The 27,404-nt window shown below is 39.5% G+C and overlaps 1 protein-coding gene and 1 non-coding gene across 3 annotated transcripts in view; one reads left to right on the forward strand and one right to left on the reverse strand.

Annotated features, from left to right (window-relative positions):
• DKK2 (dickkopf WNT signaling pathway inhibitor 2) overlaps window positions 1–27,404 on the reverse strand; it is a 107,472-nt gene that overhangs the window by 40,918 nt on the left and 39,150 nt on the right. The gene's annotated exons all lie outside the window — the stretch shown is intronic.
• LOC114238975 (U5 spliceosomal RNA) lies at window positions 18,761–18,876 on the forward strand. The gene has a single exon (XR_003624191.1). It is a non-coding gene; the product is annotated as a U5 spliceosomal RNA (small nuclear RNA).

The raw sequence follows: 27,404 nt of genomic DNA on the forward strand, positions 1-27,404 counted from the left end.
TTGTGCTTTTCTAAGAATTTGTCCATTTCTTCCAGGTTGTTGTCCATTTTATTGGCATATATTTGCTTTTTGTAATCTCTCCTTTGTATTTCTGCAGTGTCACTTTTTACTTTTCCTTTTTTCATTTCTAATTGTATTGATTTGAGTCTTCTCCCTTTTTTTCTTGATCAGTCTGGCTAATGGTTTATTAATTTTGTTTATCTTCTCAAAGAAACAGCTTTTAGTTTTATTTCATTGCTTTTTCATTTATTTCTGATCTGATTTTTAGGGTTTCTTTCCTTCTGCTAACTTTGGGGTTTTTTGTTCTTCTTTCTCTAATTGCCTTAGGTGTAAGATTAGGTTGTTTATTTGAGATGTTTCTTGTTTCTTGAGGTATGCTTGTATTGCTATAAACTTCCTTCTTAGAACTGCTTTTGCTGCATCCCATAGGTTTTGGGTCATCGTGTTTTCATTGTCATTCGTTTCTAGGTATTTTTAAATTTCCTCTGTGATTTCTTCAGTGATCTCTTGGTTATTTAGTAGTGTATTGTTTAGCCTCCACGTGTTTGTATGTTTTACAGTTTTTTTCCTGTAATTGATATCTAGTCTCATAGCGTTGTGGTCAGAAAAGATACTTGATATGATTTCAGTTTTCTTAAATTTACCAAGGCTTGATTTGTGACCCAAGATATGATCTATCCTGGAGAATGTTCCATGAGCACTTGAGCAGAAAGTGTATTCTGTTGTTTTTGGATGGAATGTCCTATAAATATCAATTAAGTCCACCTTGTTTAATGTGTCATTTAAAGCTTGTGTTTCCTTATTTAGTTTCATTTTGGGTGATCTGTCCAGTGGTGAAAGTGGGGTGTTATAGTCCCCTACTATGATTGTGTTACTGTCGATTTCCCCTTTTATGGCTGTTAGCATTTGCCTTATGTATTGAGGTGCTCCTATGTTGGGTGCATAAATATTTACAATTGGTATATCTTCTTCTTGGATTCATCCCTTGATCATTATGTAGTGTCCTACTTTGTCTCTTGTAATAGTCTTTATTTTAAAGTCTATTTGTCTGATATCAGAATTGCTACTCCAGCTTTCTTTTGATTTCCATTTGCATGGAATATCTTTTTCCGTCCCCTTACTTTCAGTCTGTATGTGTCCCTAGGTCTGAAGTGGGTCTCTTGTAGACAGCATATATACAGGTCTTCTTTTTGTAATCATTCAGCCAGTCTGTGTCTTTTGGTTGGAGCATTTAAACCATTTACATTTAAGGTAGTTATTGATATGTATGTTCCTATTACCATTTTCTTAATTGTTTTGGGTTTGTTATTTTAAGTTTTTTCCTTCTCTTGTGCTTCCTGCCTAGAGAAGTTCCTTTAACATTTGTTTTAGAGCTGGTTTGGTGGTGCTGAATTCTCTTAGCTTTTGCTTGTCTGTAAAGGTTTTAATTTCTCCATCGAATCTGAATGGGATCCTTGCTGGGTAGAGTAATCTTGGTTGTAGGTTTTTCCCTTTCATCACTTTAAATATGTCCTGCCACTCCCTTCTGGCTTGCAGAATTTCTGCTGAAAGATCCTTATGGGGATTCCCTTGTATGTTATTTGTTGCTTTTCCCTTGCTGCTTTTAATATTTTTTCTTTGTATTTAATTTTTGATAGTTTGATTAATGTGTGTCTTGGTGTGTTTCTCCTTGGATTTATCCTGTATGGGACTCTCTGCACTTTCTGGACTTGATTATTTCCTTTCCCATATTAGGGAAGTTTTCAACTATAATCTCTTCAAATATTTTCTCAGTCCCTTTCTTTTTCTGTTCTTCTTCTGGGACCCCTATAATTCGAATGTTGGTGCATTTAATGTTTTCCCAGAAGTCTCTGAGATTGTCCTCAATTCTTTTCATTGTTTTTTCTTTATTCTGTTCTGCAGTAGTTATTTCCACTATTTTATCTTCCAGGTGACTTATCTGTTCTCTTGCCTCAGTTATTCTGCTATTGATTCCTTATAGAGAATTTTTAATTTCATTTATTGTGTTGTTCATCATTGTTTGTTTGCTCTTTAGTTCTTCTCGGTCCTTGGTAAACGTTTCTTGTAGTTTCTCCATTCTATTTCCACGATTTTGGATCATCTTTACTATCATTACTTTGAATTCTTTTTCAGGTAGACTGCCGACTTGCTCTTCATTTGTCTGGTCTGGTGGGTTTTTACCCTGCTCCTTCATCTGCTGTGTATTTCTCTGTCTTTTCATTTTGCTTAACTCTACTGTCTTTGGGGTCTCCATTTCGCAGGCTGCAGGTTCTTAGTTCCCGTTTTTTTTGGTGTCTGCTCCCAGTGGGTAAGGTTGTTTCAGTGGGTTCTGTAGGCTTCCTGATGGAGGGGACTTGTGCCTGTGTTCTGGTGGGCAGGACCACGTCCAGTGGTGTTTTTTGGGATGTCCGTGAACTTATGATTTTAGTCAGCCTCTCTGCTAATGGGTGGGTTTGTGTTCCTGTCTTGCTAGTTATTTGGCGTAGGGTGTCCAGCAGTGTAGCTTGCTGGTCGTTGAGTGTAGTGGGTCTTAGCATTGAGATGGAGATCTCTGGGAGACCTTTGCCTCTTTGATATTACATGGGGCCGGGAGGTGTCTGGTGGACCTTCCACCTCAGAGGCTCAGGCCTGACACCCGGCCAGAGCACCAAGACCCTGTCAGCCACATGGCTCAGATACATGGGAGAAAAGGAGAGAGAGAGCGAGATGGAGAGAGAGAGAGAAGGAAGGAGGGTGGGAGCAGGGAAGAAAGTTATTAAAATAGAAAAAAATTCTTAAAAATTAAAAAATTTAAAGTAATAAAAAAAAAGATAAAAGAGAAAGAAAGAAAGAAGAGAGCAACCAAACCAAAAAACAAATCCACCAATGATAACAAGCGCTAAAAACTATACTTAAAAAAAACCAAAAAACAACAACAAAAATAAGGACAGTCAGAACCCTAGGACAAATGGCAAAAGCAAAGCTATACAGACAAAATCACGCAAAGAAGCATACACGTACACGTTCAGAAAAAGAGAAAAAGGAAAAGAATATATATATATATATATATATATATATAAAATAAAAAGGGAAGAGAGCAACCAAATCAATAAAGAAATCTACCAATAATAAGCTCTAAATAATAAACTAAGATAAACATAAAACCAGAAACAAATTGGATCAGAAGGCAAACTCCAAGTCTACAGTTGCTCCCAAAGTCCACAGCCTCAAGTTTGGGATGATTCATTGTCTATTCAGGTATTCCACAGATGCAGGGTACATCAAGTTGATTGTGGAGATTTAATCCGCTGCTCCTGAGACTACTGGGAGAAATTTCCCTTTCTCTTCTTTGTTTGCACAGTTCCTGGCATTCAGCTTTGGATTTGGCCCCGCCTCTGCGTGTAGGTCACCTGAGGGCATCTGTTCCCCACTCAGACAGGACGGTGTTAAAGTAGAGGCTAATTAGGGCGCTCTGGCTCACTCAGGCCGGGGGGATGGAGGGGTACAGAATGCGGGGCAAGCCTGCGGCAGCAGAGGCTAACATGACATTGCAACAGCCTGAGGCATGCTGTGTGTTCTCCTGGGGAAGTTGTCCCTGGATCATGGTACCCTGGCAGTGGTGGGCTAGACAGGCTCCCGGTAGGGGAGGTGTGGCTAGTGACCTGTGCTTGCACACAGGCTTCTTGGTGGCGGCAGCAGCAGCCTTAGCGTCTCATGCCTGTCTCTGGGGTCTGTGCTGATAGCTGCAGCTCGCGCCCATCTCTGGAGCTCGTTTAGGGGGTGGTCTGAATCCCCTCTCCTTGCACATTCCAAAACAATGGTCTCTTGACTCTTAGGCAGTTCCAGACTTTTTCCTGGACTCCCTCTGGCTAGCTGTGACGCACTCGCCCCCTTCAGGCTTTGTTCACGCAGCCAACCCCAGTCCTCTCCCTCGGGTCTGACCTCCGAAGCCTAAGCCTCAGCTCCCAGCCCCCGCCCGCCCCGGCGGGTGAGCAGACAAGCCTCTCGGGCTGGTGAGTGCTGGTCGGCACTGGCCCTCTGTGCGGGAATCTCTCTGCTTTGCCCTCCGCACCCCTGTTGCAGCACTCTCCTCCGTGGTTCTGAAGCTTCCGCCTGCCACCCCTCGTCTCCGCTGGCAAGTGGCAGATAAAGTTGGAGATTAATAAGCAACTTGGTGTCTGTGATGGTTTGTTTTATGTGCCAGCTTTGGTAGGCTAATGTACTGAGTTATTTAATCAAACATTGATGTGTCTGAATGTTCCTGTGCAGGTATTTTGTAGATGTAGTAGCATCTGCAATCATTTGACTTTAAGTAAGACAGATTACCCTCGATAATGTGGGTGGGCCTCATCCAATCAGTTGAAAGGCCTTAAGAGCAAAACCTGAGGGTTCCCAGAGAAGCAGAAATTCAGCCTAAAGACTGCAATGTCTACTCTTTATGAGTTTCCAGTCTACAGATTTCAGATTTTCCTGTCCCACAATCATGTGAGCCAATTTCTTTTAAAAGCTAGATAGATAGATAGATAGATAGGGAGATAAATAGATAGAGCCAGATATATATATATAGAGAGAGAGAGAGAGAGAGAGACATATAGATCTATGTATCTATCTATATCTATAAATATATTACATCTCTCTCCTATTGGTTCTGTTTCTTTGGAAAACCCTAACCATTTTCACTCAACCTAACTTGATTTCAAATAGAATAAAAGTAAAAGAAGAAATCTTCCTCCTTCCACATTTTTCTTATATTCATGTACTTTATGTCTTATAAATTTCATTTCTTGACATTTAAATACCACTTAAGCAGTTTTGAAGACATAAAATAGAAATATACCTTTATGTTGTTTAGCTAATATCCAGATAGTTAGTATTTCTTTCTTGTTTCTTGGCATAGGTAATATCAGCCATTGTGTTAAAGCTACAGCAACATATCTTTTTGTGAGCCGAATGAGTTATTTCTAAAAGTTTGGCAGGAATAGGTTTCCCAAGAATGTCAAAGCCAAGAGTTATACAGGTATTCCCAATTAGGAATAAAAACTGTTGGGAGCATCCCACCAAAAATATGATTTAATATATGTAACCTACTTGACTTGCTTTTAATTGTTTATATAATTCTTTCAATTTTCTTCCAAAATATATTAATACCACTGAGAAGTTCTTGGTTATATTTGAAGTCCAGTGAAAAATCCAGTGATACACATAGTAATTTAAGATATAAAAATAATTTAGGAAAACGTAAAGGATTTTACATACATAATTTCAAATGAAGTTGGTTTAGATGTTTGTAGTAAGTCATGGATAATTTATATTCTAAGATGATTAAAATTATGACTTAATGACCAAGTAGTAATTTAACACAATAATTCACCAAAAAACAGTAGCCAACATAATGTCTCCAGTAAAAGTTGGCTTTTGTGACATAATATCAGACTCTGAGTTTAAAGAAAATCATGCAATTCATTCATTTTTTTCATATGCCTTTCACACAATGGAAGTTATGTCAGTATATGCATTATAGGCCAAAATTTATGTAGCATTACTCTCAACTCCAGTCATAAAAGCTGCAACTGAATACCAACGTAATCAATTTCCTGGGGGTTTTCTCATTAGCAGCCAGCTCTCCATCTCTTCTAAATTCTCAACCATTTTAATTTTCCCAAGAATGTATGTGTGTTTTTTATTTAAACCTCATCTGTTAGGAAGTAAACTAAATGTCTTGACCATTGTTCGCAAATAGTCGTGTTTGAAAGAGCATATTGTAAGCCTCAGGGGTTCTTCCTTTCTTTAAACAATATGCATCTTAATGAAGAGCCTGGAAGTCATAATTCTCTGGAGGCTGTCTCAGAAGTACCCGGCTTTTCAGCTGCAGGTTTCTGGTTAATAATAGATTACAAGTAGAAGAAAGGTCACAATAAGGCACTGTCTTCAAAGAATTATCTTCATTATTATAGTCCATTTGTATAATAGAGAAGTGCACATTTATTTTTTTTTTTTAATTTAGAGGAGGGACTGCTTTATATAAAGCTTTACAATAACTGATTGATAGGGACAAGAACTGAGGACAGTGAAGTTCCTTAGTGGATTCACCCACTCATTCATTCATTCAAATAATAAATATTGAGCACTTATCATAGGTCAGGGATTGTGGGAGGCTCTGGCTTCCCAGTGGTGGAAGTAAACAAACACAGTGTTTGCTCTTAGGGAGCCTGCTGCTTGGTAGAGTAGAGAGTAATAAATACGATAAGCTTAGATAAGTAAATGTGGCACAGTGCTATAGAAGCACACAGCAAAAGAGCCTCATCCAGATGAAGGGTCAGAGAAAGTTCTTCTGAGGAGCTGAAGGGCTGAAGGGTGCCTGTGAGTTAACAAATTGAAGGGAGAGCCATGCTGAGGAAAAGCTTTAGAAAATGGAAATGGTTTGTGTAAAATCCCTGTGGCAGGAGACTGCATGGTGACAAAGAAGGCCAAAGTGTCCAGAGAGGTGAGAACAAGATGGCAGTGGAGTGAGATGCGGCTTGCTAAGCCATGACCCAGATACTGGTCTCTGTTGTAAAAGTACTAGGAAGTTACATAAGGATTTTAAAGAGGAGGATGCATCCATCTTAGGGCACAGATCTTTCTTCTCTGCTGGGGATTCTGTTAATTACCTCAAACACAATAGGTAGCACTTTAGTTGATAAATACATGTTAAGAAAGGAAGAAGAGAGGAAGAAAGGGATGGAGGGAGGAAAGAAGGGAAGGAAGGAAACCTCAGAGAGTGAGACGTATTAGAGGTCCAAGATTTGGAGATACCTCAGTCAAATAGAGCCCCCATCCACGGTGGGGCGCCTCAACTTTTTACACAGCTTGTCTCATTTTGGTTGTTATTGTCATTTTTATAGATGGGGATAATAAAGCTAGGATAGTTTAGCGACTTGCTTAAAGTGATTCAACCATACCCGCCCTCTCTCTAGCATATTAGTGTGTGTGTGTGTGCATGTGCACATACACATAAATCTTTTTTTTTCTCTCCTCTAAGGAGGTCTTGATTGTGATTAAGATTTAAAGTAAGAGTCTAAATAATGGGACCTTGCTCCATATTCTTAAATTTATTGCAAATATTATATTTACTTTTAATTAAAGTTGTTGTGAAACACAGTGTGCCCACCAGATAGCAGAAATACATAATGCATAAAATGCTCTGCATAATGAGGTCACTGAGTCTCCATTTTCCATATGGCTTTCTGGGCAGTTTGGCTTTGAATGTGTTGGCGAGATTCCCGAACGCTTGTCACACGTGGGATTTACAGAAAATTGAAGAGCTGGCTCTGGCTGTAGTTCCTTCAGGTTAAGAGAAAAGGAGTTAATATTATTGACTCCCCCACTGAAGAGGAGATAAAAAGACACTCCCTCAAGATATACAGTCATATTCTTCCTCCCTTTCCCATGTTGCCAATTTGGATTTCACAGAAGCATGACTGGTCAACTTAGAGACACTCCCAGAGTAAAACAAAAGTACTCAAGAAGAAATTTCAGCATTTGACCTAAAACAAATCCCAACTCCTTTCTGGAATTAACTTGAGTGCTAGGTTCCTGGAGGATGAGGCTGATTTATGCTTTTTTTTAAATTCTTTTTTTCTTCAGGCGTCAATTACTGCAAAGAAGCAGTTTCATGATCTTTGCTGAGAACCAAAGCCTGGCTTTCCTTCCTCTGCCTTTGCTCAAACTTTTAGGCTCCGGTTTGGGACCCCTCTTCCCTCTCGTCTCACACAGCCTGGAGCCATCCCACATGCTCCCACTTCCCCTTCTCCAGGACTATTTCCCTGAGCTCCATCACTCCTGGGACCTACTCTCTCAGTAGTGCTAAGGTCTCCCTTTCCTCATATATCTGTTCCCATGTGTCCTCGCCCTCCCCTCAGAAATTCAGCGTCATGCTGACTCCAGAATTATACACCAAAAAAGCTTTACTCTGAAAATCAATTACATAACTTGGACCAATTGTAGTGTTTAAATGATGGGGTGGGGAGGGGAAAGGATAGTTTAAAAAAAGAAAGGAGGGATATGTTTTCCCTTCTGACATACTTTCAACCTGTTTCTTTCTGCCCCCTGGCAATAGAAACTTTAAAAGTTTTTGATACGGGCTTCCCTGGTGGCGCAGTGGTTAAGAATCCACCTGCCAGTGCAGGGGACACGGGTTCGAGCCATGGGCTGGGAAGATCCCACATGCCACGGAGCAACTAAGCCCGTGCGCCACAACTACTGAGCCTGCGCTCTAGAGCCCACGAGCCACAACTACTGAAGCCTATGCGCCTAGAGCCCGTGCTCCGCAACAAGAGAAGCCACCACAGTGAGAAGCCCGCGCACCGCAAGGAGGAGTAGCCCCAGCTCGCCGCAGCTAGAGCAGCAACGAAGACCCAACGCAGCCAAAAAAAAAAAAAGAAAAAGTTTTTGATACACTTTGCTTGCTTTAGGTGTGAGAAATATTCTACTGCCTTCTGAAGTAAGGGGAAAAAAAGCAACTTGGAATTTACTGGTGGTAGCAAAGGAAAGGAGCTGACAAGAGGAAGACAGGGAGTCCTCGAGAGCACAGAAATATCCCCAGGAGTGTAAACTGGTCAGAAATCTCCTTCACTCTCATAATTCCAACTTTCCTCTCGAATCTACTATGTGGGACCACCACCCCCCACCCACCCCAGGGGCATAAGACCTGGAGAACTTCCTGTTTCTAATACGGAGCTGGATGTGAAATAAAGGAGGGAGTTGCATCCCATACAGTTTCAGGGATATTGATTTGGATAGGACTTTATGAAAATCCAACCACTATCGTTATTTTCCTTAGAACATGTGTTTTTGAGTTTGGGTTAAACTTTAGTGTGCTTGAGCCAGGTGGCTTGGGTTTGAATCCCAGTTTTACCACTTTTGAGCTGCATGACCTTCAACAGTTTATTTAACCTCAGTTTTCACATTTATGAAATAGGGATCATGTTGCTATCGACTTCACAGAAAACATTTTCTGGCACTATATGAGATTGTTAAATTAAGACTATAAACAAACATTTTGGAAGCTTTCTGAATATGTATATAACTGCAAGCATGCAATTGTAGTCCGTTTAGAAAAGAGGGACGGTTACCTATGCTAGGACTGTGGCAGGACAGGCAATGCTGATCGTCGGGAAAGTCCTTAAACCATGCAGTGCAGTTCCAGGATTGCAGGCCAGCTCTGAACACCCATGTGGCCGCCTTGTGCCTAAAGAGGGAGAAACTGGTGGCCAAGATTTACATTTGACAATGTCTCTTAGGAAATCTTGCTATAAAATGCAATTGACCACTTCTTTCAGAAGGATCAGAAAGGTAAATGTTCCAAAATGTTAACACAACTATTTGGAAACGGAAGAAAGGAATCAAGTAAGTGTTGTTGTTATGTTTCAAACTTTTAAAATACCCAATTAGGTTTTGTTTTGCTTTGCTTTGCTTTACAGAAGTAAACATTTGTTTGGGTGGCCATTTTAGAATCTGTTCTACCACTGACTTTTGTCACAGTGTGCAAACATTTTCTTGCTTTGTATTTTCTCTGGGTAAACATACAGAGAATGTGATTTTCCATATGTACTCTGTCATTTGCATTGCTTTGGGGGATTTGATTAGTCTGAGATATACAAGGTCCCTAAGTCAGGATAAACCCAGCCACTAACTTTCTAAGTGATATTGAGTTATTCCCTCTAGACATGCAATTTCTTTGTATTACAGATTTACCTCTCCTTAAAAAAAAAATACCATGATATGTTCCTCCTCATGTTTTTTTATATTATTAAAGCAATAGTGGTTGCAAATTCAATTTAACATATTTCAGAAATAATTCTTAAACAACCTATACCTATACTCTGCTTAGTGCTGGAAGAAGAAAGAACCAGAAGATTAATGGCGCACTCATGAGACAGGGCAGAGGAAACTCCTGCCCTCCAGATCATCAAAACCAAAGACGTGTACACAACTACCTATAATGTAGGCCAGACCACATAAATGTTAAGCAGTGCTTTAAAGTCTTCTGAAAAATAATGCCCTAACTAAACGAAATCACCCTGAACTCTGAGTATGAATGATGCTGTTATTACTTATTTCTACTGTCTTCCATCTATTTTATGGTGTTCTTTGATCCATTCTTTGCATTCTTCTTGTCTGAAAGTAATATTCTTGATATGTTTAATAAGGAGACCCCCTCCTTTGTTCCTAGATGCCTTGGCTGCTGACCAACAAAAGCCATCGAAAGACTTAATGCTCTAAGCTTGGCACCACATCAGTCTGGAAATAGTTTACATGCAGAGTCCTTTGGAGTAAACACTCATTAGAGGTTCCGTTGGCTTATTTGGTCACCCGCATTTTGCAGTGGGTGGCCCAGTGGGTATCCTCATTATTTTATTTTCCACCCGTGAAGACCATCCAGGTGTAGCGACCTGACGCTGCTCCCTTTGGTACTCCAAGTCCATTGTAACGGGGCATCCATTCCTTTGTGATGCTAGTTAACAGGTTCAGAGAAGTAAGGGTCTCAGACTGGTCATGCCATAATAAAGTTTTTGCTAATACACCTTTTTTCAGTGCAACTCCTGAAATGCAATCTGAGTACTTCAAGAGTAATTAGCCAGTAATCTCGAACACCTGAGGATTCAGAGAACTGTCATCTCCCTTCCTCCCTCCCTCCTTCCCTTCCTCCCTCTCTCTCACTCTTTCTCTGCCTGCCCCCCACCCCACCTCTCCACCCCATCTCTACATAAATGAACAAACCAGTTCACAAGGTTTGAACTTTATCAAGGTTATTCACAAATTACAAAGCAGGACTCTTGCTTTTTCGCTTACTAGGTAGATCTTTACTGCCTAGAGCTTCTTGGTTAGTACTTGGATCAGGGAAATGGAGTCTCTATACTGTCATCGTTCTGGGTTTAGCAGTGAAAGTTCTCAAGAAAGAAAAATCAACTAATGTTTCTTGACTGCGTATTAAGTGCAGAGCAAAGTAACATTAAAATACAAGGTGGTTGTTAAATATGCCTTCCTCTTGCCGAGCTTGTATTCTTGTAATAAGGCCAATATAAGTACATTGGTACTTTCTTCCTCATGATTGTTACGATAAGCATATGCAAAATGCTTAGAATAATATCTACCAGATGGGGTATTTATTAATGTATGGATTAATAACATATATAAAGTTCTTAGAACGAACAGTTGCTGGCTTTTTCTTATAGGTACCAATATCTCCGAAGCTTTTGCATTCTTTTTTTATGAATCAGTATCAATTTTCAACAGGAAAGCATTCAAAGTTTTTACTTTGAAAATTTATAAAACTCTTAAGATTTTTTTCTTCGTTTCCCCTTGGACGATAGGAAATGGAAAGGAGGTGTGATGTTGAAGGATGAGGGAGTGTGAGCATCTAATAGATGCTGGGTGTTATATTGAAGGTTTGCATCCATTATCCCATTTGATACTCAAAATGACCATACAAGGTGCATATTGTTCTGTCTGTTGTACAAAAAGACTAAAACTTGGGCCAAAAAAAGCTAAATAAAGAGCCAGGATTTGAAGGCAAGTTCATCTGGCTCAAAAACTCACGTTTTTCCCATTCCTTGAGTTCTGATTAGACTACTGAATATCATTTTTTCAAAGACAGGAAGAGTGTAGGAAGCATCCTGTCATCTTGTGTAAAGTCATACAGTATCCTGGATTTTAACTGCTGCTAAGATTTAATAACTCTGGGAAAAAACAACCAGCAAGGTATCCTCCTGTGTACCATAAATAGGCCACTCCATGGTAAATTACACACTTGTGACTTATCCTAGGAGGAGCTCCATATCACTGTTGGACACTGTTGCTGACCAAAACCGTGAGGATTTGCACGTGTTCAGGATCTGCTCTGCTAAGTGTGTAACACACTCAGCAGATGCCGTGCTGTTCGCAGACTTACTACCGACTTAAACTCGCTGCACTCGTGCACAGATGCAGTTTCTGTCTTTTCTCATACATCACAGTATCCAGGTGTTTGTTTGTTTGTTTGTTAAACCTGGACATTTAACCACGTAAGACTTTTATAAGTGGTCAAATAGATTCATAAGGGGACAATACATAAAACTAGTCACTTTACTACCACAAGTCTTAAATTACTCATCCACAAACCTACACATAAAATTTCATTTTGGTAGTTGTATTACAGTTTCTGCTACACCAATCTATATTACAGAAAGCTTCTCCCATATAGAATGCAGTAAGAGATCTGGAATAAAATTTTAATTTTAACAACATAATTGCTGTATAGCTATACATGTTTATTTTGTTTCACTATCAATGTGATTTGAAACTCAGCACATTCTGAGGCACTAGCAGTATTATATTAATTTCAATTTAGACCATATGGTTGTATATCTATAATATCTATACATCTACATATTTACATATATAGGTATATACTTATAGATATATTTGTGTTTATATATATACACACGTATATATAATCATGTTATCAAAAATTAAGTTTAAATATTTACTTTAAATTTAAACTTCTTAACTTTTCTGCATGTTATATACTGACTATATTATATCTTCTTAAACATAAAGTGAAGCCAGTAGAACACATGTAATTTGACTTTTATTCAGCATTACACTAGATATATCATCCCAGAAGTATAACGAGTAATAATTCTGTGAGTGGTTTTTTCTTTGACACAAGTAATATGACTTTTCTATTCTGAATGGTTCACTATGATTAAACAGAATAATTACATAATAAATTCTTTATAAACAAGTTCATAGAACATTCATTTGTTCATCAACAAACGTAAAAACAGACTCTATGTGTACAGGCAAATAAATGTACTGTGGTATTGTTGCTATTTTCAGTAATGCTACTGAGAGTAAATAGGTGCCGTGTGCCGGGTACCACAGCAGGCACTCGGGGAATGCAAAGATATATGAAGCGCAGTCTAAGCCATCATGAAGTTTATTATCTAATAATATTAAATTTGTACTATACCAATTTTTAAAAAAATTCACATACCTGGTCTCCTTTTATCCTTACAACAACAACATGATGTAAACATTATTATTATTAAGTGACACGAGCAAGGATTCAATACAGGTCAGGACTCCAACTCTTTAACATGCTGCCCGATTGAAAAAAGCAACAGGGTGAGAAGGATCTGCTCATAATTTTGCTGATGCAAAATATATTGTAATATATATCGTAATAATGGATGGAATCAGAGTAAAGCAAAATTGTGCCCTGTGGATTCATGAAGGTATGGTCTGAATTTACTTTTTTAAGTAAATTGAAATGACAGTCAAATTATTGTGATTTCATGTTGACACATTAGTTAAGTATTTCTAGCCTTTCATTGGAAAAATAAATTTTTTTTTTATAAAACATTACACTTTATTCATTATTCAGTCTAAAATCTTAAAAGCTATTACACAAATGGAAACAGTCTTCCATCCTCTTTAAAGCCTGAATCTTTGTTTGAATTCTTTTATAAGCTGTTGTGAGTATAGGGTCAGGGTACAAATAGACATCTCTCCACTAGCATTCAAAATGCATTGCCATGCATTTGTTCCCTTTGTATTTGAATCTCCTACTTTTTAAACTATGATGTCAAACCGGTCATTTCTGAAACAGAGGAATCGTGCTTTCTCTCCACGCTGAGCCTTTCTTAGGGCCATCATTCCATTACCCTTTGCCTGCTCCATGGTCTTTGACTACTTGAAATCCTGTCTTCCTTTAAGGTTGGCTGCAAAGCCCGGCTTTACGATGTTGCCTACCCATGCTGTTCCATGATTATTCCCAAGGGAAGGGACTGTTCCTCTTCACTGAACTCTTGTCATTTTTTCCCTTCATGTATCATTCATTCTCTTTATATGACACTTGTTTATGTATATTCTTATCTCCTCAGCTAAATTATAAATTCTTGGAAATCAAAACATATGAAGTTTTTTTCTTCGAGATTATAGCAGCAAGTAGCACAATGCTGGTATATGCAATAAATACTGGGCAAATCAATAAAATAGTGTCAATGAATCAAAACATATCACTCTAATGACACATTTTGTCATTCTATTATCACAGTCAACACAACTAATATTTGAATGTTTGAAGTATTTCAGTGTATGACAATGATAAAACCTTATAAAATGGCATTCATTCTAATCCATGATTATTTAATCTATTTACTTGTCTTCTTCCTCCGTCACTAGGATAAAAACCTCTATGAAAGCAAAGACCTGTCTATTTTGTGTAACATATTATTCCCAGTTATTTATTAACTATTCATAGGAGGAAGGAGGGAAGGAGGGAGGGAGGGAGGGAGGGAGGGAAGAAGGAATGTATAGGATCTATTTGCATAAATTACTGCTCTCAGCACCACTTTTGCTAACTACAAAGTCACCTGTGCCTCATTCCCAAGTTCCTGGTGCTCCTAATACACCAGAACAGAAATAAACCCAGATGAACTGAGGCTGCCGACACTGAGTACACTGTACAGCAAAGAGAGGACAGAATGTCTTACCCGTCTCCATCTCTCTTTTGCTCATTAATTAACATGACGATTATGAAAGTACAAAAATGGGCTAGCAAAATGCTGATTTAGGTGTTTTATAAATATATAGGAGAATATGAATTTGTGCCTTCCATATACACAGTCATCAAACTTCATAGCATGAAGGTGCCAAAACTTCTGTTTACAGAAAGAAAACCAGCTACAGTGAAGATACTGTTGATAATGTAAAGCAGTGGCCAAAAAGAGAAAGAGGAAGGGAGGGAGGGGGGAAGGAAGGAAGAAAAAGGCATTATTTCAGGGTTACTTAAAAAATTTGATGGAGAAAGGATACTCTTTTCAACAAATGGTGCAAAAGCAATTGGTTATCCATAAGGAAAATAATAATAATCTTGACCTAAATTGTATACCTTATACAAAAATTCACTCAAAATAAATCATGGGTTTAAATGTAAATGTAAAACTATAAAATTTTTAGAAAAAAAAAGGAGGAGAAAACTTTGGGATCTAGGACTAAGCAAAGAGTTCTTAGACCCGACACACAAAAAAAATATTATCCACAAAAAGAAAAAATGATAAATCAGACTTCATCAAAATTTAAAACTTTTGCTCTATGAAAGATGTTGTTAGAAGGATTAAAAGACAGGTGACAGAGTAGTAGAAAATGTTGGCAAACTACATCTCTGACGAAGGTCTAGTATGTAGAATATGCAAAGAGCTCCCAAAAGTCAACAGTAAAAAAGCAAGCAATACAACTAGAAAGTAGGCAAAAGACATGAAGGGATATTTCACCTAAGAAGATATATAAATTGGCAAAATGCATCTGAAGAGATGTTCAATGTCATTGGTTATTAGGGAAATGCAAATTAAAACCACAATGAGATACCAATACACACCTATCAGAATGATTAACATTTTTTAAACTATTAGTGACAACACCAAATTTTGGTGAGGATGCAGAGAAACTGGATCACTCACACATGGGTGATGGGAATTAAAGTGCATAGTACTCTGGAGAACAGTTTGGCATTTTCTTAAAAAACAAAAATGTAACTATCATACAAACCAACAGTTGCACTCCTGGACTTTCATCCCAGAGAAATTAAGACTGATGTTCATACAAAATCCTATGCACAAATGCTTATATATTCTTTTTTAAAAATTGCGGTAAAATATACATAACATAAAATTTACCATTTTTAAGTGTACAATTCAGTAGCATTAAGAACATTCACAATATTGTGCAAGCATCACCACTATCCATTTCCAGAACTTCTTCATTATCCAAAACAGAAACTTCATACTCATTAAATAACTCCCCATTTCTCTCTCTCCTTCAGCCCCTCATAACCTCTATGCTACTTTCTGTCTCTGTGAATTTGCCTATTCTTGGTAATTCATATAAGTGAAATCATACAATGTGTCCTTTTGTGTCTGACTTATTTCACTTAGCATAATGTTTTCAAGGTGCATCCATGTTGTAGCATATACAGAATTTCATTCCTTCTTAAGACCGAATAATATTCCATGCTTATATATATATATATACCACATTTTGTTTATCCATTTATCTGTTGATGTGCATTTGAGTTGTTTCTGCCTTTTGGTTATTGTGAATAATGCTGCTATGAACATTGGAAGCAAGCTTCTGTAGCATATGCAAGCTTCTGTAGCAGCTTTATTCTTAATAGACAAAAACGGGAAACAAACCCAGATGTCTTTCAACAGGTGAATAGTTGAACAAACTGGTATATCCATACCATGGAATTCTACTCAGCAATAAAAAGGATGAACTATTGATACACACAACAGCTTGAATGAAGTTTCAGAAAATTATGCTGAGTGAGAAAAGCCAATCTCCAAAGATTATATACTGTATGACTCCATTTATGGAACATTCTTGAAATGACAGAATTAGGGCAAGAGAGAAGTGGATGTGACTATAAAAGGGAACATGGTAGGTCCCTGTGGAATGGAAATGTTCTATACCTTGACCTATATCAACGTCATTATCCTGGTTGTGATATTGTACTATAGTTTTGCAAGTTGTTACCACTGGGAGAAACTGGGCAAAGAGTACAGCAAATCTATGTTATTTATTACAACTGTTTGTGAATCTATAATTATCACAAAACATTAAGTAAAGAAAGGAAGGAAGAAAGGGAGGGAGGGGGAGAGGAAGGAAAGAAGGAAGTGAGGAAGGTGGGAGGGAATGAGGAAGGAAAGTAATCTCACTCAGATATTCAAATATACAATACAAAATCCACCTGAGTCTTTGATCAGGACTCAGTTTAGATCCCGGCTGATGCTGGATCAGAAAGCAGCCAAGATGGCAGAGCAGAGGACCCTGTGCTCACCTCCTCTCACGAGCACGTCAAAATCACAACTATGCGCAGAATAACCATCGATGATAAAGACTGGAACCTACCGGAAAAGAGCTACAACTAGAGACATAAAGAAGGGACCAGAACGAGGGGGGTTCTGGCTCCAGAAGATCTGGCACCAGGGGGTCTGGCACCAGGAAGACGAGCCCCCAGAGCATTTGGCATTGAAGGCCAACAGGTGTTAATTGCAGGAGCCCCACAGGATTGGGGGAATTAGAGACTTCACTCTTAAAGGGTACACACAAAATCTCATGCACACCAGGACCCAGGGCGAAATCAGTAATTTGATAGGAGCCTGCACCAGACTTACCTGCTGGTCTTAGAGAGTCTCCTGGAGAGGTGTGTGTGGCGGGGCTGCAGCTCACCTGCGGGACATAGACACTGGTGGGAGACATAACTGGGGAACATTCAAATGCGAGAACACTCCTGGCAGCTGTCATATTGGCTCATGAGTGCCAAGACCTGGACCCACTCAACAGCCTGTAGACTCCAGTGCTGGGACACCTCAGCCAAACAACTAAATGGGTGGGGACACGGTCCCTCCCATCAGCAGACTGGCTGCCTAAAGATTAAAGAGCCCACAGCTGCCTGCAGACATGCCCCTAGACATGGCCCAGCCCACCAGAGGGCTAAGACCCAGCTCCACCCATCAGTGGGCAGGCACCCTCCTGACAGGAAGCCTGCATAAGCCTCTAGACCAGCCTCACCCACCAGGGGCAGACACCAGAAGCAAGAAAACTATGATCCTGCAACGCAGGCCAGACCATACCCTGGGACTAGCTGGGCCCTGGCCCACCTCACAACCTTCGGGACACCCCAGACCTCATACCCAACTGTGTCAGGAACCCCCCACCCCAACGAGCTGAAACAAGCTCTGGGATCTCTGGGTCCTGTAGCCAGACTCCAGGAACCAGCTCTGCCTGCCAGCAGACTGGCACTAATCCCACGTTCTGGCTTCACCTGCCAGTGGGTGGGCAATACCCCTGCAGTGGGTCTTCGGGCACCCAGACTCTGCCCACTGGTGAGCGAGCACTAGCCCTAGGGCCCCCTAGGGTTCTGCAATCAGCCACCTTGTAACCAGACTCTGCTAAACAGCAGCCAGCAGCATCCATACAAGACAGGGCCTGGCAACCAACCAGACTAGGAGCCAACCAAGCCTATCAGACTGCCCACAAAGTCAGCCTGCCACCACAGAAGGACCCACACATCTTAGGGGAAACCCCTAGAACTTGGGTGACCAGAGGGGAGTGCACAGCTGGGACCCATAGGGCACCTCCTACAGAGGGCCACTTCACCAAGGTTGAGAAATGTAGCCAACCTACCACATACATAAAAATACCAATAGCAACTTAGACGAAATGAGGTGGCAGAGGAATATGTTCCAGATGAAGGAACAAAATAAAACCCCAGAAGAAGAACTAAGAGAAGTGGAGGTAGGCAGTCTACCCAAGAAAGAGTTCAGAATAAGGATCGTAAAGATGATCAAAGAACTTGGGAAGAGAACGAATGTATAGAGCCAGAAATTAGAATTTTTTAACAAAGAAAATATAAAGAACAATCAGAGAGGACAAATACAATAATTGAAATGAAAAATACACTGAAAGGAATCAATAGGTCCCAGTTAGCCAAGCTTCCTCCACATTGCCCCCTAATGGTAGCTCAGAGTCACTGTGTGAATGTTAAGATATTTCCAGAATAGAAAGGGTGATTTCAATATCAAGAGTGTACTGCACACAGTACAATTATAAAATGGCACAATTTAAAATTTCCTTCAACCCATATTTATTTGCAGAAGTCCCTGAAAAGTTTTGACAGGCATTATATCTTGACACTATGTAGTAGTGCAGCAGGAGTTTCTCTTACTAGAGGTGTGTTATAGAAGCAGAGGGCATTCTCTGGTTCCTCTTGATATTGAATGAATATTTTGATTTTTACTAAAAATTTCCAATGAGGGAAGTAACTTCAAGTCTTATGTTAATTGTTTGAGGCCTTGCTTTAAGGATGCTAATCATTTAGTTTTAATGGAAGACATTATTGTGAAGTGAAAGCAGAAGTTTGAAAAAAAAATAATAAATACAGTTGGTTCCTTTTAAGTTCCTGGCACTTTCGTTCAGTTCGTAAGCAATTTCAGGCCAAGTGTAAATAGAATCTCTCTTAATGTTCTTTAAAAAGTTACAAATTTCAATGTAGATTCGCAATCTTAGTGTGGGATAGCAGTTTACCACAGAATATTTTCCTCTGTAGACTGATAGTTCAGGGAAGTGTTCTAGACGTTCTGTTTGCATATAGCTGGAAAGACTTATTCTCTCTCTCTCACACACACACACACACCCATCAATGAACCCACGTCAGAAGAGTCTACAGTCTCTCTAATTTGAAGCAGCTGGTGCATTCTAAATATGGAGAGCCCAAGCTTCTAGAATCATCAGTACCATCATTAAGAATCAGAATCCTTGATTTAAATGTTATTATTCTCTTTATAAGGGGGTTTTACATCACATGGCTGTTAGCTCTTCCCCTATTGTTCCGAGACTGTCATGCATAAATGTCAACAAGAATGTATTTCATTCATACTCTAAAATTAAATCCTTTATCCCACGATTAGCCATAATCACGACCACATATGACTATGATTTACCATAACTAAAATAGATGGCATGGGATTTATTGTTGGCTTATGTTTGAAAAAGTGAAGGCAGATTTTTTAATTAAATAATTGCATGCTAACTATTTGGGACATAATTACTACTTATTTTGTTTTCCATATATATCTATCTAGTTAGCAAATTGTTAAAATGCCCCCGTTCGTAAGATCTAAGGGACTGCTCTGTTTGTGTGCGTGTGTGTTTAAAATATGCTCTGAGAGCATAATGAGAAGAATAAACTAAACTATGAATTTTTTCTTATTGATAATTTTTAAAAATTATCTTTATTGACAATTTATATGTACTGTTACTGTGTGTACCTATGTCAGTGATCTCATTTGAACAGTATAATGACTCTATATAAGTCAAGAGAATATAAAATACTTCATTTCTTTTGCTTGTCCAGCACCCATATCCCTTTCCTTGGTAACACCACCCTGATGTTTTATTTAAAAAATCAGCCTCCCTCATTTACTAGTTTGTCAGTGGGGGCACCCTTCCTTCTCCTGCCCTCCCTTCATCAAGGAAAGGAAGGCAGGACCTCAACTAGGCCACTCAGACTCTTTCTGGGAATTTGCATCTTGAGTAAAAAATCCAAAGGATGAAATCTTATAAGAGGTCTTTTATTTTGGCTGAGGTGCCCTAATAAGGCCCCAAAGGTCTTGTTTTCTAGAACCCTGGAGTGCCATGGGTTCATGCTCTTCTGAGGCTCAGTTCATTCCTTCATTTGATTATTTCTCATATCCTTGCAATAAATTCCTTTTTAAAAAATATTTTGTATAGGTTGCTTAAGAGTTGGTTTCTGTTGCTTATACCTGAAGAACTCTAACTGCTATGCTGTTACCCTCTTCTTGCAGACAAGGAAATGGAGGTGCAGAGAGGTATAGGAACTAGGCCACAGTCACACAGCATCTAGGTAACAAAGCTGAACTCAGGTCTGCCTGCTTCCAAGCTCTCTTTTAATCCCCAAGTAACACTGCCTCTGTTTTCAGTTTTGGAAGAGTTTAGATGAGAGCGTGTCTAGATGGTCACACAGTCATATTAGATCAGACCAAAAATATAAAATGGATAAAGGAAGGAGCATCCCTTTCTTTGTTACATTTAATCAGATAGTCACTATTTATTATGCACCCAAAGAATTCCTTGCACTAAATAAGGAGTACAAAACCATGACCAATTTTGCAGTGATTCTGGTGGTTCCTGTAATTCCCTTTTTAGTGTTTAATGTCACACAGCTGTGCACAATTCCAGAATTAACATGGGTTCAAGTACAGTCCCTACCTGCATTTAAAAACACATTTTTATTTCACACCCATTTAGCTAGGGAGGATACAGTGAAGTCCAAAGCAACAAGTGCTAACATGTGTGTAAACATCACTTTAAAACTCCCATGAAGAATTACAGTGTAGGTCAGAGTCAAATGCAGGAGGATCAAATTATGCATAGATTGAAAATAAGAATGGGAGGCAGCACTATGATGTTTTCAACCCCAAGCTCAAGGACCTTCGTCCCTTGTGTGATTTGGGTACAGTTTACATCTCTGAGCCTCTCTTTACATCCTTTCGCAGTGTCATTAAAGGGAAGCAAGACTGCCTAATGGTCCACGTAGCACTCTGATTAAGGATGGGGTGAGACTGCGCTGGGGTTGGCGGTAGGCTCAGCAGAACGCAGCCTGTCCAGATCAGCTTGATTTATTCCACCAAACCTCTGTCTCTGCCTTCCTGCAAGTGACCTGACAAGCCTCCGCTAGAAGCTCCTTTTCATGGAATTTGTGAGCTATAGTCTTTTCTAGGTCTGTTTGAAAGTGTTACCCGTGGGGCTGCGGAAGAAATGGAATGTGGTCTGGGAGATTGGATAGATTGGATAATCTATCAAAAAACTTTCTGGCATCTGATAGCTGCTTAACAATATTAATACTTACTTCCATTCGGGAAACATTTTTGAGGATTACTCTACTAGAGCACACTGTAAAAATTGTTTAGGAAACATCTTTAAAAGCCAAGCGTCGCCAAGCTAATAGTGCCTACTGAATATATGTATCCCCCTCAAAGAAGCCTATTTTTTTTCTCTTTAAAAACAGAGTGGTGATTTAACTCACAAGAAATAAAATTAGTCACAGTTTTCTGGTTTTGTTTTTTTTTTGGTTTTAGTGGAATCAGGGTTCCACCAGTCAAAACTGACGGCATATTTAAGCTGTGTATTTGAAGAGTATAAAGGGGCTATTTACAGTAGTGTGGGCAAGATTTACAGCAGGAATGTCCATTAGTGGGAGCCACATACTAATTTAGAATTTTCTCTTAACTGCATTAAAAAAGTGAAAAGAAACAGGCAAAATTAATCTTAATGATATACTTAGTTTAACCCAACCTATTCAAAACATTATTTTAATATGTAATAAATATAAAAAAAGGGTAGGAAGTTTTTTTTTCATAGTAAGTCACTGAAGGGCTTCCCTGGTGGTGCAGTGGTTAAGAATCCATCTGCAAATGCAAGGGACACAGGTTCGAGCCCTGGTCCGGGAAGATCCCACATGCCGCGGAGCAACTAAGCCTGTGCTCCACAACTACTGAGCCTGTGCTCTAGAGCCCGTGAGCCACAACTACGGAGCCCATATGCCACAACTACTGAGCCCGTGTGCCACAACTACTGAAGCCTGCGCGCCTAGAGCCGGTGCTCTGCAACAAAGAGAAGCCACCGCAATGAGAAGCCCGTGCACTCAAACGAAGAGTAGCCCCCGCTCACCGCAACTAGAGAAAGCTTGCACGCAGCAGCGAAGATCCAACACAGCCAAAAATAAAATAAATAAAGTCACTGAAATCTGGTATGTATTTTACATTTACAGTCCATCTCAGTTTAAATAATAAATTCTCAAGTAAAATATAGTCCTACCAAAATAATAAAGCTGTGTTTAATGGGAAAATGTTTTATACTGTCTCTGGCTTTTTAATTTAAATTTAATTAATTTTAACTAAATAAAATAAAAAATTCAACTCATCAGTTACACTGTTATGTTAATCACATCATCAAGTGATCAACAGCCACATGTAGCTGGTGGCTACCATGTTAGATGGTACAGGTTTAGAGAAACGAAAGAGGAAGTGCAGTAATCTGAGGTGAGCAAGGCAGGAAACCATTATGTCTCTTAAGCCTGAAGACGAAGTGGTGGTCGCAGGAACCTGAACAGTGATGCTATGTGAAGAGTCCCCTCCATACACCTTTGGTTAAGGTACACAGCCGGCCTAGATGGCCAAGTACAGAGGGGACAAAAGGCGTAAGTGCCTGGAACCACACGCCTCTAGGAGCATGCAGGTAACCCGGCTTTCCAAAAATGAAAGCCCTGATTTGTAACATGTGCTCATGGCCATGGTATAAATTCTCCAATCACAGCTGAATGAAAGCTAACAACATGATGTCACTGAAGGCAGAGTGGGGCCAGGGGAATGTCTCCAACAAACCACAGCATCTCCTCCTACCACACAGTCTCCTGACTGGTCTCTTCTGATGGCCAGACTAAACTGGGAACCAGAAACGAGGGTACCCCTGACATATTTCTTGTAGGTCAGCCTCCTGGTGCAGTAAACACGTTGGAGAAGGATCAGGAAGCGCACGTGGAAAATATACTCAATGTTCAAAATAAAGATCTGTCTTTTTCTCTTTTCCTTCTGCACATATAGAAGAAAATGACCACGAGGAAGCTGAAATCTATGGCATAGACTTTGAAGGCAGGATGTTAAATAGAATAGGCATCAGATTATCTTCTTTTTAGATTAAAAAGTTTTGTTCTCTGTGAGTATAGAATTTATGCAAAGGAAGAATGCCCTTCCAATATCAATCCATGGTGGATACCACTTGGGAAAAATAATTAATATAGTCTCACAAATTATGAGAGAGCACATTTCAGTTTTTTGCCATGGATTAGGAAAAAATTTTGTGAAAATTTTTACAGTTATTGAAATGGCACTTTTTTGGTATGAGACAATGTGTTTATACTAATAATTATTCAGTGTATTGACCAAATTGATGTGCTGCATAGATAAAATGTGGTTCAGAGTTAGTTATTTCAACCTCCGTTTCAGGGATCACCCAGGTTTGTACGCCCATATTCTTCTACAGCTGTCTTCACCCTTATACTTCATAATCCTTCCAATCCCTCCTTCTGGCTCCATTCCACTGCAGTACGAATCCAGGTCTTCATCCTGCTGCACCCCATGCCTCTGTATGGCCCTCTGTCTCCTCCCTTTCTTTCCAGATTACCCCGCCTAGCACCACTGGATGATTCTTGCTAAGACACCACTTCTGATGTCATCCCACTGCTCAAGAACCTTCAAGGCTGTCTTTTGACTACCAAGACAAGTCCAAATTCTTGGCCTGACCTTCAGAGAACCCCATAACTTGAATTTAACCTACATTTCTAAAGTTTCCTATGAGCACTGTCATGCAGCCAGATCAAGTTCTTGTGACCTTCAGAACACGGGCCCAATTTGCCACAGTCCTTTTTTCCATACTGACTCCTTATTTTCTTCTGGCCTCCAATACACACATGTACAGATGCACGTACACACATGTGTATGTCAGAATACGACTCTTCTTCATCTGTATCTTTCCAAATCCAACCCATCAATGAGGTTCCTCATCGGGGCTCAAACTTTTGAAGGCTTCATGATCATTCATTCTACATCCTCAGCTTCAAACCCTGAACTCCAGTGATAGTTCATTCCCTTACTCATTTTGCCACTTGGATCCTCTAACTCTAGTTGTTTGCATGGCCAACCTTGCATGGCTCCTTTTGGTCTCCGTCCTGATGCTAAACTCTAAAGTGATCCCATGGAGCCAGAAAGGTGATGGGATTTTGAATCTAAATCACTTGCTAAACCTTTCCCCAGAGTCCTGAGTTAAAGAGCAGGCTGTGAAATACCAACAATTTTCACAAGTAAATGTAACAAGATTACCTCTGCTTGAACAGACTTATCCTATTATCATCAGTTACATTCATGGTGCCAGTCTGCCCTAAGCCATGGAATCACCAGATCATTAGATGAAAGATTTGCATTAGGAAATAGCAGAAATGCTCAAAGGTTTGGGTCGAGTGCCAACCTGTAGTTAAGCGCCAGACTTTCCCTCTATGTACTTCTGCATTGGCAAACAACTTTCTGATTGGCACGTGGAATGCAGCTTTGCTCACCTGAGCCCAGTGTCCCTGGTGTGGTCTATAGAATCACTGGAGTAACACCCCTCTCCACCTGCTGCCCCCCTCCCCACCTCCTAGCCGTTAAAGATTTGCCCATGGCTTTGTTTCTGAATTCAGGCTATTACTGAAGATCTGGAAGAGCAATCCTCAATCTGTACTCTGTGGCATGTCAATAGGTGTTAGTGGCGATAGGAGTATATATTAAAATAAATTTTGAATACTCTGGCTAGAACAAAGATAAGTTTCGTTACTGCAGAAATTCTCAGAGCCTTTACTAGGCTAATGTGAACTATGAATCATTAAGAAGAGAATACAGTAGGTAGCGTTTACACATATATTTGAGTAGAAAAATCTACCGACCCCCACTTAACTCTGGCCCCAGAACATGAGAATTTACCTCATAGGGTTGCTGTGAAGATGGAATTGAGATACTGCATGGAAAGCACTTAGAACAATGCCTGACAGACGAAAGCTCTTTGGGCTTATTGCTGTCATTGTTATCACATAGCCGTTTCAATGAGACCTCACCAGGTGTTCCTGTGCCCTCTGAGAAGGAAAGAGTTGCATATGGATTGAATGGGGATCTTTTCAGGAACTATGAATATCTCATATAGATACTGCACAGAACCAGTATGGATCTCTCTTTGGGTTCCTTTCAATCAGAAAACGGTTCAAGTGCAAAGAAGTTTATTCTTTTCCATTCTTCCCAAAGCCTGGCTAAGCAGGGTTCAATTAAATAGCATGGAGTAGCAAGGGTTCAGAGCATAGCCTTCAGAGTCTTGCTTAAATCTTGACTCTTCCATTGGTGACCATGTACCCTTGGGCAAATTGATTAAAGGAGCAATGCCCAAAAATCTGTAAAATTTTAAAAATAATGTTTATCTCTCTGGTTGTTGTCAGTAATTCAAGAGATTGTGTGTATGAAGTACTTAGCCCATGCCTGATACATGGTAAAATATGCTCAATAAATGGAGGTTCCTAATCATTCTACTAACAGACTAATTTCTCTAGTTTATTGAAACTGTGAAATTCTAGTTAACTTTGCCCACGTAATCATTGCCACAGTATCTATGAGGACCAATTTGCTTCACACCTGATCGATACTGAGTAAGTATATTGGCCACTTGGATTGGTGACTGATTAGATTGCTGGATTAGACCCATGAAGCCTATCAGGTAGCTCCGTGACGTTAGGAATTGAAGGGGGACGCCATATAAGCTCTCAGGGATCGCTGCTCCGGGCAGCTAAAACAGGCAAGCTAGATTTCTTTGAAATCTCTGAAGCAATTCTGGTACCCCTTTATTTTTTAAAACCTATAAATAATTTCTAATATCATAAAGAGTTTTAGTTCCTAGGTAAAATAAAAAGTATTCCCAAGTTCACTGCTTTGATTAGGAAGGTTGTGAATAATATCAAAGTTATTCACAATCCAGTGAAGCTCTGGGAAAAATAATTTTAATTTTAGATGTTTCATGCAACGCTGCGAATGTTCTCTCTCCTGTTTGGGCAAGGAGAAATCTGGCAAGCATTGTGAGATGGGGAATTTATGTGAATTAATGGAAATGTTGCGGCTGACCAACAAAGGAACTTCCCCAGCCAAAATCAAAACAAAGATATTAACCTGGAAGGGGGATAAAAGGCTGCAGCATAATAATATCATGCATTGAAACCTTATCTAGTGGTTGAAGTAATTTGGTTTGAAGAACTTAAAGAGCATTTTGTGGTTTATGGAAACGGCCAGCAGACACTGTATTTAGCAGCCTCTCCACTATTAAGTTCTCATACCATCCTCTCCTCTCACCAAGTGGGGCCATTTAGCTTCCTTTATCCCTGGATTGTTACCAGCCTAAGACCTCATGAGGATAAAAGCCAAGCTATGAGAGTTTGCCATGCAATGCCCTTGCGTTGCAGACTATTTCCAAAGACCAGTGTGGCCACAACAGATCTGAAAGTTTGCTTACATTCACTTAAGATAAATTTTCTGAGTTCATTTACACAATTTCAGTCCAAGTTTTAGACAGATCCATCCCTCTTCCAAAACAATCTCTCTCTCTCTCTCTCTCTCTCTCACACACACACACACACACACACACACACACACACTCACTCACAGATGATCCTCATAACAAGTTCACAATTAAAGTTTATAATAATTCTGAATTAGATAAGAGTGGGTTATACTGAGTGAACCAGATACTGCAGAAGAAAAATAATTTGAGGGTTAGAGACCAATTCTTTTTCTCTTATAATTCAGCACCATGACTTTTTTGTGTAAATAATAGGAAAGTTGCCAGGGAAGAAGACACTTTGCTAACGAAATTACCAAATTAACCCTTTTGTGGCTACCACTCGCCCCATCTGGCCCCCAGCTGCTCTCCTTTGAAGTCCCAGTGCTCCTCTGAGGACCGTCTTGCTGATGAACACAACAGCAAGTACTACAAGGGCTCTTGTTTGACCAACACATGGACACATGCAGTTAACTGCTCAAACAGCTTAAGACAGTAGGAGTTATTTCCTCATTTATTTTTTTAGAAAAATATGCTGTTATTCTACCATGGAAAACTTCTCAGGATTGGTATATTATTTTATCAAAAAATCTGGCTTCATTTGTTACAGATAATATTATTAATACTATAATATTATAATACTATTATAATTAGTACATTAACAGTACTAATTATATGTAAACTAAAATTATTAC

The sequence above is a fragment of the Balaenoptera acutorostrata genome, chromosome 5 (genome assembly GCF_949987535.1).
Source record: "Balaenoptera acutorostrata chromosome 5, mBalAcu1.1, whole genome shotgun sequence".
NCBI lineage: Eukaryota > Metazoa > Chordata > Mammalia > Artiodactyla > Balaenopteridae > Balaenoptera > Balaenoptera acutorostrata.